This window comes from Phascolarctos cinereus, unplaced genomic scaffold, assembly GCF_003287225.1.
Source record: "Phascolarctos cinereus isolate Bilbo 61053 unplaced genomic scaffold, phaCin_HiC Scaffold_5;HRSCAF=322, whole genome shotgun sequence".
NCBI classification, from domain to species: Eukaryota; Metazoa; Chordata; class Mammalia; order Diprotodontia; family Phascolarctidae; genus Phascolarctos; species Phascolarctos cinereus.
Window position 1 is genome coordinate 148737395 of NW_027555958.1, and position 13328 is coordinate 148750722.

Sequence of the window (13328 nt, forward strand, 5' to 3'; positions counted from 1 at the left end):
TATCAGCACCACAAATCTCCTAAGATCCATATTCAAAGTTAGATAATTTATTGCTCTTAGCTGCTCTTTGCAGCTCTTAAGCCTTGTGATTTCATAAAAAATCCTAGAGTTTTTTATATGGTTTTGATGAAGTGTAGGTATATTTGGGGGTTGCATAATTAAAGTAGTTGTAATATATTTTGGGAATTCAAAAATGCTATGATTTTAATGATATACATTACCTGTTAATATATAATTATGCTAATATACAATTAGAAAATACACATATAATTAGATTAATCTATGTTAATATATAATTAGAAAATAGTTTGTTCTTTGGAGACCCCTCTGAGTGGAAGAGATTACTCAATTCATCCCCTTACCTCCTAACCTGACATGAGTAGCATAGGATATATAGCTGAAAGGACACTTTAGTGATTAGCTAGTTTGACCCCTTCATTTTTACAGATGAGGTTACAGTACTACTTTTTGTGGAAACAAAGTAGGTGACCACCTTTTGGGGGATAGCTAAATAAATGTGGGGCATGAATAGGCTATGGAGGCCCAGGGAGGTAAAGTGACTTGCCCAGGCTCACACACCTAGTAACTGTCAATAGCAGAATTTGAACTCAGTGAGACTCCCAATCCAGACCTAAACCAACTAAGTCCTATGGGGCGACTAAATACGTGGCTGTCAACTGAGATTGAAAAGTGATGACTCACAGAGCCCACATGTTCCCATTATTAACCCAAGTGTTAGATTCACGTTTTAAAAATTCAACTGCTGGCTTCTTTAAATATGTTTGTCATTAGATAACTTCGTAAACTAAATGGTATTTCAGTTAGGGCTAGCCCTTACATGAATCAAGCACAGTGTTTCTGGTGTTACGAATATGTGCATAGGGAAGAGGGAGATCTCATTACAGATGAAGTATGGGCTAGGTATTTTGGTCCTTGGCGATGTTTATTTTCATCAGTTTGTGAGGGATATTGCAATCTGGCTTACAGAGAGACAGCAGTCAGGCCTTTGTAGTCTAACGTGGCTGTGTTTGCTGAAGCTGAACCTTTGAAGACAGCACATGTTAGGTTGTGATATAGGGCAGTCCACCACCAAGAACAATTTACTTAATTATGGGCTTTATTTTGGGAAGGTAACTATTCCTTTTGTGAAGGATATTTTGAGATTTGCAAACCCAGCATCTAGGCCAGTATTATCTGCCTAGTAAAGGATGTGGTGTATATATCTGTGCACATAAATATCCTTCACCAAATACTCTGCTATGATATTACTTCAACTCATCTCCCCTTCATTTTTCTTTTTCTGATAATCTCTCTTTTTCCTTTGGCATGAATGTTATGGAAATGCATTCAGGAAATCAGGAGGAGAGAAGAGAGTAAGGGGAAAGATTTCATTTCAGATGACCAAGGCAGGAGATATTTAGACCCTAGATTAAATCGGTCTGCTCATCTTAAGGAAAATAAATACCCAAGAAGGTATCCAGACTGGATAAGATTAGGTCTTCTGGCAAACATTTTTAGTATGCTATGTTTATAGAAAAATAGCCTCCATTTTCTAAGCTCCAGGAAAAGGCAGCCCAAAAGAGACTTCTGGGTAGCCCAGTAGTTAGAGCACTGAACTTACAGTCAGGAACACCTGAGTTCAAATCCTGCCTCAGGCCCTTAAAAAATGTGTGGTGATAGGCAAGTCACATAAGTCACTCTCAGCCTCAGTTTCTCCATCTGTAGAATGAGGAGGTTGGACTCCATAGCCCTCTGAGGTCCCTTCCAGCTCTAAATTTATGATCCTAGGCTTAGACAAGGTCTAGTTCGAGCACCAGTGAAAAAACACTGATAAGTAAGTTCCTAAGAAACTTTTTGAAAACTGAGGCCTATCTGCAGGTCTTCCAAGTGCTTTCAACACAACAGCCCTGGGAGGTAGGCAGCACTGATATTATTGAATGCATTTTACCAGGAGGAGAGGTGTGGATAGAATACAGAGCTTGGAGTCAGGAATGTCTAGGTTTGTTTAACAATTAGCTTTCCAAGGGGGGGAAAAAAGCACCCCTGGTATACCTTTAAACTTAATCTGCAGTACTGACATTTTCTCCATCACTTTCTGTAGTCTAAGCAATCACCAAAACAATAAATGGTTTGAAACTTTTATCCATTTCCAAGGTGTAAAGGCCCACATTCAAAATTTAACAGTTTAGCAGTCTCTAGTGCTTGCGTAGGAGAGTGTGTGACACACACTAGGTGTTTAATAAATGTTTATCAGTTGATTGTCTGCAGTGCACTCTGATGCTAGCTGTGTAACCATAGGCAAGTCATTTGACTTTACCGAGTCTGACGGTTCTCCAGCATCTCTTCCAACATGAAATCTATGATACCTATGTAAAGTTGTGTTTTTGGAGGCAGTCGGGGTTAAGTGACTTGCCCAGGGTCACACAGCTAGTAAGTGTCTGAGGTTGCATTTGAAATCAGGTTATCCTGACTGCATGACTTGTGCTTTATCCACTGTGTCACCTAGCTGAACCCTATGTGAAATTATAGAACAATTTCAAACTGCATTGGAGGAAGAAAGTGCCACATAGGGGCCACCCACACTGTTAAAATCACAGGTCTTGGGGCAGCTAGGTGGCGCAGTGGATAGAGCTCTAACCTTGGAGTCAGGAGGACCTGAGTTCAAATCTGGCCTCATACACATAACACTCTAGCCATGTGACCCTGGGCAAGTCACTTAGCCCCGATTGCCTCATCAAAAAAAAAAAAGGCACAAAATAAAATCAAATCACAGGTCTTGATGTATTAACTTATATGGAGAAGAAACACTGAAGCTCAGAGAGGTTAGGGACAAGGTTAAGCATAACCAGTACTAGAATTCCTCTCCTAATTCAATCCCCTTCTATTCCCCAGCTATTTCTACTAGATTTTACTGCCTTTTTAAAACAAGAATGTGTTTCGCCCAGAGAAGGTGGGGAGGGTTCAAGTGTATGTATCACTCACTGTTCCTTTTGGATTGTGAATTTTGATGCCTGAAGGCATCTGATCCCTCTCAGTCACTTTTTAATCAATCCCACACGGAGATAAGGTATATTTTTCATTATCAGATAGATTTGTCTGGATCTTAACCCAGACTTTTTGATGCTGCACTAAGGGCATCTTATGTTGCAGATAAAAATCTGTGCATTGGCCATCTGCACTAACAGTCTAAAACTAAGCAATTGCCTATTCTTGCCTGTGGCATAATTTTCATCTGTAACAACTTTCATGGGCAGAAATTATGTACATATTAAGGGAGAGTAACGTTTTGGAATGGGGCCCAATACATTTGTTGCCGTGTGGGTGAGCCAAATTTTCTGGGAGATCCATTGTGCTTTTTTTTCTTCCGAGCATATATATAATTAAATGCATAGTAATGGCTGATGGTTATATAGCACTTTAACATTTAAAAAATAGTTTGCGTGCATTATTTCATTTGAGCTTCACAACAACCCTATGAGGTATGCCCTAAAGGGGCCTATTGTACAGAAATAGAAACTAGGACCTAAGTAGTGCATGGTCACATAGCTAATAATTATATTTTGTAGGATTTGAACTCTGGTTTTCGTGATTCCTAAGTCCAGCAATCTTACCCACTGTACAACGCTGTCTTCATTAAATTAAAACTAAATTAAATGTATATAAAAGACCAAAGGCTTTTGGATTGCATTTCCACATTTTCAGTGAAATAGAAATCAACTTACTTTTCTGAGTAAATCTTTTTTTTTTTAAATTGGAGGGAGGGGGGAAAGGAGGTTTAAAGATTGAGTTTCCCTATGTCGCTCAGACGACATAGGCACTTATTCATAGGCCAAGACCTGCTCTAATCACTATGAGAATTTTGGCCTGTGCCTTTTCTGACCTTAGGCGAGTTTACCCTTCCTTAGGCGAGTTTACCCTTCCTTAGGCTACTTAGGGTCTACTCCGGTTGCAGGGGCTCACCACATTAATGCCAAATTTAGTTCAGTAAGTTTGAACACCAGATGTCCTTAGCTCAAGAGATTCGCCAGTCTCAGCCATCCCAATAGCTGGGCATGCATGACTATGCCCAGCTGTTGAATGAATCTTACCATGCTAAACACATTGTTGAATGTTCCGTAAATGGTGATAATGCCCAACTTGGACAAATTTAAATTAAATTATAATACAGAATTGTGATAAATAACTTTGCATACATGTTTTAATAACTTAAGATGAGGAGTAGAGATAAAATTTAAGTTCTGACATGTAATTTTCCATTATTTTAACTTGTTACTCTTCATAAAGATCTCATGATGAACAAAATAAGAAACATAAAGAAAGTGACTATTCTAAATTTGGGCAGGAGATTAAAGAATGGACAAAAAGTGGCCAGCATGGCCCAAGATTTGTTGAAGCCTATAGCTTAGACTACTGAGAAATTTGCAGGCTGTCTTTTATTCCCATTGAATGAAAGAAATTTGCCAATTCAAGGACAGCTTGGTTGCATAAATTTGCCGTTGCCTCATTTGCCCCTTGATACTTGAGCCTGTCTTTAATAATTTTAACTAGTTACATAAATTTCTCATTTTAAAATGGTTTTAAATTTTCTTCTCAGTCTATTTTGAAATGTTAGTGATATCCCCTTAACAAGTTAGCCATATGTATATACATTTCTGAGAATCCATTCATTCATTCAGCAAATCTCTACTGAATAGGAGGCTGTGTCTTCACTATGAATGTATCCCATTTTAAGGAGGCCTGATCCATTAATCCAAGTGTACAAAATAGATAAATTTGGCCAGAGCAGGAGATTATTTGCATTACCAAAAGATTTCTCATTTTACAAAAACATTTACTACAAGATTTCTTTCAGATAAGAACAAGGAAGGAATAAGTCTGTGGACTAGGAAGGATGGGTGTTAACATATGAAAGAGAGAGCACCAAATTATTCAATTCCTATTTTCCTTCTGTTTTCTCTGTGAATGGAAAATGATCTGGCTGGAAAAAGTAAAGCAAAAATTGAAACCCCAAATTAGTGAAGTTAGTTGAGAGAGCATTTGGCTGCTTTAAAAAAAAAAAGAAAAAGAAAAACCTACCACTCCCAACCTTTCAAATGTCTTTGCTGAATTATTTACTCTAAGTAGTTTTTGAGAATTGTGGGGGAAATTAGATACATGAAGGCTGGAAATGGGCACATGTTACCCTAATTTTCTTTTTTAAAAAAATAAGTCAACAAGCATTTATTAAGCACTTAGTAAAAATTTACAGAATGCAATTTTTTTTAATTATTATTTTAATTTTAAATTCTAGCATTAACATCTAGCCTAAAACTGGCTTGGCTGTCATATCTTAAGAGATATTCAACCTTTCCGTCACTTTATCCCTCTCGGGGATGGAAGCGAAATAAAGACACTCAAACTTTTAGACTGGTTGGTACAATTTTTAGAAAGGGAAAAAAGGTGAATTCTGGAAATGACCCTAATAAGCTTACTATTGATGACTCCCATATCTATCTATGCATCCATCCAGTCCTTATCTGTCTCCTCAGTGCTGGTCCCTTCTCATCTACTGCCTATTTCACCTTTCCAATTAAATTTCCCATAGGCATCTCAAACTTATCATGTCTGGAATAGAAATTCATTTTCTTTCCCCTTTTTCCATACTTCCCCATTTCTGTCAAAGGCAACATCATCCTTCCAGGCACAACCTTGGAGTCATCCTTGACTCTTTACCTTCACTCACTCCACCTATCCAGTAAATCGCCACATCTTGTCCTCTCTGCCTCCACATCTCTGGCATCCTTCCCCTTCTTTCTTTCCAGTCACACCATAACCAGCCTAATTGAAATCCTCATCACATCTTACTTGTATTGTCAGTAATGGCCTCCTACTTGGTCTCCCTGCCTCAAGCGTCTCCCTCTCTCCAGTCCACCATCCACACAGCTTTCCAAGTACATTTTGGACCAATAGAAAGAACTTTCTTTTTGAAAATGGAATTAGCTTGCCAATGAGAGTTGAGTTCATTGGAGAACCAAAGATTGGATGACCACTTGCCTGGGATGTTGTAGAGATGGGTTGTAATAGATTACATTAAAGGCTGCTTCTACCCTAAAATAATAAAAAAATTTATGATTGTAAGGTGCCCTAGTACAGTAAATTTTGAACAAGGTTTGATAAAATTGCATGTAAGCTTTAAAAATAAATCTGCTTACAAAGTATGGTACCCCTGTATTTGTGGAGGCAGCAAAAGCAACAAGGGTATTGTTGTAAAGTCTTGACCAAGAACGCTTTGTTTTATCTTTATCATGGAATGTGGATTTCTTTTTTTTTGGTGGGGGGGCGGGTGGCCTAGGCAATGGGGTTAAGTGACTTGCCCAGGGTCATACAGCTAGAAAGTGTTATGTGTCTGAGGCCAGATTTGAACTCAGGTCCTCCTGAATCCAGGGCTGGTGCTCTATCCACTGCGCCACTTAGCTGCCCCTAAATTTCCTTTTAAAAGACAATCCTGCCCCTCCCCCCTCTCTGTCTCCCTTGCTCTGCTGGCAGCTCTTCAGCTTTGCCCCTCACCCCCTGAGAATGTACGTGTGTGCCAAGTTCTTCTCTACCCCTGCCCTTTTGAGGAGCAGCTCTCAGATGCTGAGTTATCTGCAGTGGTGCTAAAATGGCCAGAGGTTCAGACAGAGGAGAACCTCAGCATTTTGGTAGCATCAGGTCCCTTGACCTCACTTGTCCTCAGATGTGGATTCTAAGCTAGTGCCATCTCAAGGAACATGGGGGGCTGGGGCTGTTGCTGTGGGAGTGGCCAACTCTAGAGCTGGGATTGGGGGGCAGCTAGGTGGCGCAGTGGATAGAGCACCAGCCCTGGAGTCAGGAGGACTGAGTTCAAATGCGGCCTCAGACACGTAACACTTACTAGCTGTGTGACCCTGGGCAAGTCACTTAACCCCGATGCCTAACCAAGAGCAACAAAAAATTAATTAGAGCTGGGATTGGGACTGTGTTTGGAAGTCTCATCGTTGGTTATGCCAGGAACCCCTCCCTGAAAGCAGCTCTTTTCCTCCACCATCCTGGGCTTTGCCCTATCTGAGGCTCTTCTGCCTGATGGTGGCCTTTCTCATCCTCTTCGCCATGTGATGGAGCCATTTCTGTCGCCCATGTTTCTGAACGTTCCTCCTCTTGTCATCCTGGTCCTTCCATGTCTTTTCCAGCCTGTGTATACCTCGCCTTCCATCTTACCAGGCAGCCCTAGGGAAAGCCATGGGTCAGGGTTCGACAGAGGGAAGACAAATAAATACTGTATTAATAAGCTGTTAAAAAAAAAAAGACAATCCTACATTTTCGAAGTTTGACTCAGAGGTACTACAGAAAATTTTGTTTTCAAAACTGAAAAATTAAAATGGAGGAAGCATTTTCAGATAGATTGCAATTTTTCATACACTTGAGAATTGTATACTTTTCTGTATTAAAAAAAAACTTTGAATCCCTTTAAACAACAATAATAATAGCTAACATTTATATAGCACTTTAGCGTTTGCAAAGCTCTTCACAAACATGGCATTTAAACCTCACAATAGCTCTGGGGAGTAGGTACTATTATTATCCCCATTTACAGATAGGGAAATTGAGGCAAACAGAGATAAGTGTTTGTGACAGTATTTGAACTCAGATTTTCCTGACTCTGGGTCCAAAGCTCTATTCCAGGGGTGGGAACCTGCAGTCTTAAGGCTACATGTGGCCTTCTAAGTCCTTAAGTGTGGCCTTTTGATGGAATCCAAATTTTACAGAACAAATCCTTTTATTTTTATTTATATTTTGTATTCGGTTAAAAAGTCACACTTAAGGACCTAGAAGGCCGCATGTCACCTTAAGGCCACAGGTTCCCCACCCCTGTTCTATCCACTGACTCACCTAGCTGCCTATTTACTTAGGAAATTGTAAAACCTATGTTAATGGGCATGTTAAGCCCTATAATGCTTCTCATACTTTACTCATCCCTTTCAGTGGTAGTGCCGGTAGCAAATGAATTGATACTTGCTAATGTATTTTTAAAACATCTGATCTCCAAGGCCTCTCCAGATTGTCACCGATAGAGAGTCACTGTATGTTAGGGTAGAAATGATTTTCCTTTTCCAGGAAGGAGCTGCTCCCTCCTGGAGTTTATGCAAAAGGAAAGGAAAACTGGGCACATGCAGACATGCACTCTTGAATTTTAAAGAGCCGATATCATGAGACTCAGACAAAGGCTGTGCTGGATCCTGTAGGCAGAAATTCTACAGGGGAAGTAGACTAAGGGAGGGGTGGGCTATGTTCAGAAGGTGACTGGGAAAAATGATGAATGTAAAAGTATGGCACAGTCCTGTTAAGAATGGTATTCGAGGGCTAAAGTTCAGAGTGCATTGAAGCTGGTGAGGACAGGAATGGTTTTATTACCTGTGGTGAAAGAAAGAGGAAGAGCAAATTAGGGAAAGGATCACTGCACCTTGTGGACACTAACAGAGAAAGGAAAACGATTTAATTTCCTAGTTTGCTCTGTTTCCTCTACAAAGGAGAAGGACCTTTGGAAAAGGACAGAACAAAGAGGGCTGCTAGGGAGTTGATCCCTGAAATAAGTAAGGAAATAATAAGGGACCACTTTTTAACCCTTGAAAAATTCAAGTCACCTGGCTCAGATGAATTACATCCTTTAGCTACTTACAGAACATGTACCTGTTACTATTGACTCGGTTGTTGTCTGGTTAATATGAAAATCTCTTAACGTTCTAGACCCTGATGTATTTAGTTATCCAATGTAACTAGTTTTGTCTAATCTTCATTTTAAAAATGATCAGACCTGCAGAGCTAGTTTCATCTCTAACATATCTTCCATTTTGTGCTGTTTTTAACCTATGTAAAGGTGATCATCCCCCTCACGTCTTTGCCCTAACCTAATATATGTTCATATATCCCAGTGTTTTCACTCTACATTAGTAAGGCTATCTCATTTAAGTGGCATCCAATTGAATTGGTTTTACCAACTTTTTAGAACTAGTGGCCTTTCCCAGGACTTGACCCACTAATACTCTCTTTACCACGTTTGCACAGCACTGCCCAATGGTAGAGAACGTCATATTTAAAAATCAGCATCCATCTTAAGACACATTCTGCCTTTGTCAGGGTTCATGGGCATTTAATTTATCCCCTGCCAAAATTTTAGATGACTGTGTGGTCAGCCCACCTATGTATGTACCCTCCCTAAGAGAACACACATTTCAAAATATATCCTGATTTAATTTCTGTTGCATTGTGACTTCTCATTCCGTGGGAATTGTTAAAGCAGTCACAGTGGCTATACTATTGTATCAGGTGGTCACCAACACAAACAAACAAAAAAAAGACTGTAAGAATGAGCCAAAGATGCTGAGTTGCTTTTTAAATAGTTATAAAGAAAGGTTCACTGGGTAGGGGGAAAAGGTATGCTCAAAAGTGAAGGTGCTAAAAAAACAATAGAGATGGTTTTTTAAGAGAGACAGGAAATAGTAAGAAGATAGATAATCCAAAAAAAAAAAGATTTGTACTTTTAAAAAATTAAATTAAATGGGGGCAGCTAGGTGGTGCACTGGATGGAGCATCGGCCCCGAAGTCAGGAGTACCTGAGTTCAAATCTGGCCTCAGACCAAATACTTGACACTTACTAGCTGTGTGACCCTGGGCAAGTCACTTAACCCCAATTGCCTAAAAAAAAAATTAAATTAAATGGAGGAGGGTACAGTTTAGCACTGGATAATCTCTAAATTCTCTTCATGCCCTAATATTCCATGTTCTAAGGGTCCTTTGAGTTCTCACATTCTTGCTGTATATTCTAAGCTCTGTCCTTGTTATAGTATTGTCTATGCCACAGCCACTGTCAGCTCTTCTACTATACCCAGAAAAGCCAGCGTGATCTTGGACTGCATTGAGAGGTGTGTTGTTGTTCAGTCATTTTTGTCATGTCTGACTCGCCATGACCCCATTTTTGAGTTTTCTTGGCAAAGATACTGGAGTGGTTGGCCATTTCCTCCTCCAGCTCATTTTACAGATGAGGAAACTGAGGCAGACAGGGTTAAGTGACTTGCCCAGGGTCACACAGCTAGTAAGTTTCTGAGACTGGATTTGAACTCAGGAAGAGGAGTCTTCCTTATTGGAAGGCCAGTGTTCTATCCACTGTGCCATCTACCGGCCCATTGAGAGGTATAGCTTTCAGAACTAAGTGGGTCATAGTTCTGCTGTGCACCAGACAGACCACATCTGGAATGTTATGTTCAATTCTAGTCCATTAATAAGCATTTATTTGGTGCCTACTCTGTGCTAGTCACAGAGGTACAATCCCTGCCCTCCAGGAGAACATTGATAAGATAGAGAATGCCCACCAAAGGGCATCGAGGTCATGGTTTATGGAAGAAACTGGGGGTGATTAGCCTGAAGAAGGAAAAAAAAAAGACTCCATGCGATTGACTCTGTGAAAGAGACTGGAGAGGACCAAGGAAAGTAGATGGAAGTGGAAAAGAGGGAGGTTTAGTCTTTTTTTTTTGTGGCGAGGCAATTGTGGGGCCAGGGGACTTGCCCAGGGTCACACAGCTAGTAAGTGTCAAGTGCCTGAGGCTGGATTTGAACTCAGGTCCTCCTGACTCCAGGGCCGGTGCTCTATCCACTGTGCCACCTAGCTGCCCCCAGGTTTGGTCTTCATCTAAAAATGAGAGCTACCCAAAAGTAGAATGAATGAATGAATGATATCCCTTTTCCTTGGAGATCTTCCAGCATGGGCTAGGATGGCCACTTGTCAGGTTTGGGCTGTATATTCAGCTATAGCCTGCACCCAAGGTCCCTTCCAGGTCCGAGACTGTAATTCTGTAAAAACTCAGGCTGTTTCACTTCACAGGTGCTCTTAAGTATGGCATACACAGCGAGCCAAGTGGCACAGTGCTGCTGTCCCCTTAGAGGCTAGCAATATTGTCTGGACGGAGGCTTCCCGTATCCTTGGGTTGACTCTGATCAACATCTCAGTTTAAGGACCAGTCAGGTAAGTGAGTGTCCTTGAGGTGCTCATTTCAAAAGGCTTTGAAGGTTTTCTTGGCTCACAACTTGTCAGGCTGAAGCATATGCAACTGTTGCTTGGTTTTGTGTGAAGTTTTGTTCTGGTATCAATCAACAGCGAAACCAGGACAACAATGGCCGTATGTAGCAACCGGAAACATAGTTATTATAGCAACAAAATGCCTAAAGTTAAAATTATATTAAATTATAGTTGTCCCTTCTGCATCACAGGGGTTGAGGGCATGGCTGTGTAAAATATTTTGGCCCTCCCCTCATACCAGAGAAGTCTGAATTTTTTCTTTTTCTTTTATGGGGTATTTACAGACACTTCATTGTAAAATTTGGGTTGATATTATACAATACTATGCATGTATTTTATGCATTCCTGAGTTTCTAAACTTTTTCTGTGTCATCTGCTGGTCTTTTCATGTTGACGGAAGCTTCGGCAAAACTCCCCAAAAAATGCCCATTTAATTTCTTATGCTAACCTGCAATATATTGAAACTGCAATGGGGAAAGTCACGATGTGGAAGGGATAACTGTACTGTACACGGATTGAAGTGACCCTGAACCTAAATGCAGCATGGTACCTAGAAAGACTTGTACAGGAGACATCTGGGTTTGAATCATGCTAGGTGTTACAGTGGGTAGAGTGCCAGGCCTGGAGTCAGGAAGACTCATCTTCATGAGTTCAAATCCGGCCTCAGATACTAGCTGTGTACATCCTGGGCAAGTCACTTAACCCCATTTGCCTCAGTTTCCTCGTCTGTAAAATGAGCCGGAGAAGGAAATGGCAAACCACTCCAGTATCTTTGCCAAGAAAACCCCAAATGGGGTCACAGAGAGTCGGGCATGACTGGAGTGACTGAACAGCACCAACAACAGAAGGACATTTGCCGGATGTGCAGTCATGAGCAAGTCTTGTCATTGTGGTTTAGAACTGAAAAGGATCTTAGAGACATGCTAATCAGATCCTCTCATTTTACAGAAATGGTAACTAGGGCCCATTCAGGTCAACTTAAGATGTCCCTGGTCACTTGGGAACCAGAATTAGAATTCAGGTTGAGTGACTACAAAATCAGGACTGTTTTTACTGCCCTGTGGTGTTCCCTCGTTTTACAGGTACAGAAGCCCAGAAACCTTCAGTGACTTTTCCAGCGTCATACAGGGAATAAATTTCGAAGCTGGAATTTAAAGGAAGAATTGGATTCCAATATCCATTGCTCATAAGCCTCAGTTTCTTCATCTGTGAGATCTTACCTCACAGGTTTATTTGTAAGACTCAAATGAGATGTCTCTAACGTGCTTTGCAGACTTAACGCTTACGCATAAAGGCTGTATATAAACATTGTTAAGTGCTAAGAGACATCCGGGGCCTTCCTGGCAAGTGTTTAACAAACTGATTCTTGGGGAGGGAGGGAATTATGCCTGACATATTTTTTATTTTTACCTGCATCATTAATATTTTCTTCATCAGTTTCTTAAGTCTAGACAATCAACAAAACAATAAATTGAGCCCTGATTTGTAGCATTTTCTGACTTCACCCCAAAATTTCAACAGTCAGCACAGGGCCTATAAGAGCCAGGTCTATCACAGGCTTGGAGATATCAAGTCAAATGAATGGCAGCGCTTTACATTCCCCTTTTGCATTACAGTCTTATATCATTTGTTGCCTCAGATATTTAAAAGGATAGCTCTTTAGGGCCTTCCTCAAATAGTAGAGTTCGCTTTCCTGAGCAAACATGGTGGCTTTTCCTTTTGAGAGATGATATGGTAACTGACTTAAGCCAAATTTTCTATTTATTGTCTTTAACCTTACTTAGCACCTGCTTCCCTGCGCATCACCTCACAACTCTGGCTCCCACCCAATTAACACCACCCACACCCACCAATCCACCCGCCCACCTTATGTAGACAGGCAGATCCTGTGTTTTTAGCACCAGAAACCATAGTGGTACTGAGTAAGCTGCTTTTACCTGAAAGACTAGTGCAGATCATTAATTATCTACTGGTTTTTATTAAGCCAACATCATTAGATTTTGAAAGACCCCGTTATAAGAAAAGCTATCCATTTTCTGGATTCAAGGGCTGTTTTGGTTTGGTTTTTGGCTCTGTGTTTATAGGAGAGAGGAAAAGAAGATATTATTCATTTATGTGCTATTCACTGATGTATTTTTTAAAAATCTAGAGTTTCTTTAACTATCTGATAGGCTCAAAGACAACTGTTTACATTTGATTTGCAGATCTGAAATGAAGCACACATATTTTCCTTGGCTTATCCAAATGTTAGATTTTTAAA

The 13328-nt window shown here is 40.4% G+C and overlaps 1 protein-coding gene and 1 pseudogene across 6 annotated transcripts in view; both read left to right on the forward strand.

Annotated features, from left to right (window-relative positions):
- The window catches only part of FYN (FYN proto-oncogene, Src family tyrosine kinase), a 309834-nt gene that overhangs the window by 133677 nt on the left and 162829 nt on the right, over nucleotides 1-13328 (forward strand). The window contains exon 1 of one of the 6 annotated variants that reach the window (XM_078155189.1): nucleotides 10910-11014. The exons of the other annotated variants lie outside the window; for them this stretch is intronic. The gene's annotated coding sequence lies outside the window, so the exon portion shown is untranslated. Of the gene's footprint in view, nucleotides 1-10909; nucleotides 11015-13328 lie in introns of those variants that run through there. 6 annotated transcript variants of the gene reach the window in all.
- On the forward strand, nucleotides 6556-7285 carry LOC110222884 (ATP synthase F(0) complex subunit C2, mitochondrial-like; annotated as a pseudogene).